The sequence below is a fragment of the Chinchilla lanigera genome, unplaced genomic scaffold, assembly GCF_000276665.1.
Source record: "Chinchilla lanigera isolate Chin_1 unplaced genomic scaffold, ChiLan1.0 scaffold00033, whole genome shotgun sequence".
Classification (NCBI taxonomy): Eukaryota; Metazoa; Chordata; class Mammalia; order Rodentia; family Chinchillidae; genus Chinchilla; species Chinchilla lanigera.
Window position 1 is genome coordinate 8788540 of NW_004955434.1, and position 1845 is coordinate 8790384.

Consider the following 1845-nt stretch of genomic DNA (forward strand, 5'->3'; position numbering starts at 1 on the left):
GCAGCTGCTCAGGCTGTGTTCAGGACAGGTGTGATACAAGTCACAGGGATAAAGATGCTCGCTCAGATAGACACCAAGTAGGACCAGTGATGAGACTCGTGTGCCAGATGCCAGTCTATGCCTTACATGCACATTGTAATAGCCCATGTGGTAAAGGCTCCATGTGTCCCATTTTACAGATGAAGAAACCAAGATGCAAAAATTGTAAGCAATGTGTCTAAGGTCACTTAGCTGGTGTTAGTGCTGGAATTTAAACCTAAATACCAACTCCAGAACTCAGGTGTAATTGTCTTATTACAGCTCAAAAATTTGTGAGCTGTGCAAAGTTCTTCTATGCTCCTCCACTTTTTTCCTCTCTTCAAAACTTGTGTACTTTATACATAAAGTCCCACCAGCAACTATAATGACCATGAGTATGTTTACAGCAGACACTTTGAAAACACAGAAAGCTAGAAAGGGGAAAGATTTAAATGTGATGTTCTTACCCAAAGATGACCATTGTTTATTTGAATCTGGGTGTACTTCTGTCTTTTTTAAAGTACCTGGCTCAGTATATGTGCTAATGTATCTGTGATCAAATTAGATATACGATTTTAATCTTCCTTCATGAATTCATATAGACTGCCTAATGTCCAGCGTCATGGTAATTCCATAATATATTTACTAATTCTCTCAACTGGCATCTGAGTTCTTTCAGCTTTTGCTGTGGAGTGAATCTTTGATAAAATTTAATTTTATTATCTTTTTAAGGATATGTTTATCGAGTTAAGACAAACGAACGACGCCTGAACTGTGGGGTGTCAGTTATCAGATACCCAGTCCTGGATATTCCGCCAACCCCCAGCTACAGTGCAGTCTCCACAATGTCAAAAAGTTAAAGCGCTGACTTAATTTTAGGAAAGCTGATAAGAAGACAACATAGAGGCCGAAGATATAGCTCAGCGGCACAAGCGCCTGCCTGGCAAGCGCAAGATCCTGAGTTTGATCCCCATTACTAAAACATAAAATAAAATTTAAAAAATTTTTTTAAAAGAAGGTAACAGAGTTGCAGAGTTGATGTTGTGCTCAGGGAGGAAAGAGTTCATGTAAAAGTGAAAAAATTGGGTAGAAAAATGAAAGAATGAGAAAATTCACTTGGCAGCCTGCAATATAGTTGGCACCCACTAACCTAATTTCCCCACGTCTTCTTTGTGATGGATTTGGCGCTAAAGAGGGGCCGGCCCGCCTTCCAGAAGAGCCCGGTCCGATTCTCAATCCTATTGCTGTGCCGAGTGTCGCCACAGGGCGCATCCCCAGGAGCGGAAGTAAAGTTGTGAGAGGGAACACCTTCCCATTTTCCGGGAGCACTTCCAAGCCTGCGTCCGCGGGCAAATCCTGTCGGAGCCTCAGCTCCCGCGACTCAAAGAAAAGAATAAATAGCCCCTGTAGGGGAGCTAGGGCCCCGTATCTCTGTCCCCAAAACCCCGTTCTGCCTCCAGCGCGCTTTCTCGTCCTTCTCCCAGACCCCTCAGGCGTTCGTGGATGCCGGCAAATCACGGCCTCTGCGCAGGGGAGCAAGGGACCCGCTTCCCCCAACTCAAAACGTCCCCGAGCTTGCAGAGGCCTCGCGCTGCCGCGGTGCGGCCCTGGGGAAGGTGGCCTCGCCCGACAGGAGCAGCAGTGGCTCCGCGCCCGCCCAGGACTAGGGGCAGCAGGAAACCCCCCATCCGGAGACCCAGCCCGCTGGGGGGGAGCAAGACGCGCTCGAGCGGAAGGCTGTGGGCGGGACGCAGGGCTCCCGCAGAGGCCGCCGGGCGCCCTCCCAGGCCTGCGCCGCCGGGACCCCAGGCGCCCCACGCACCCACG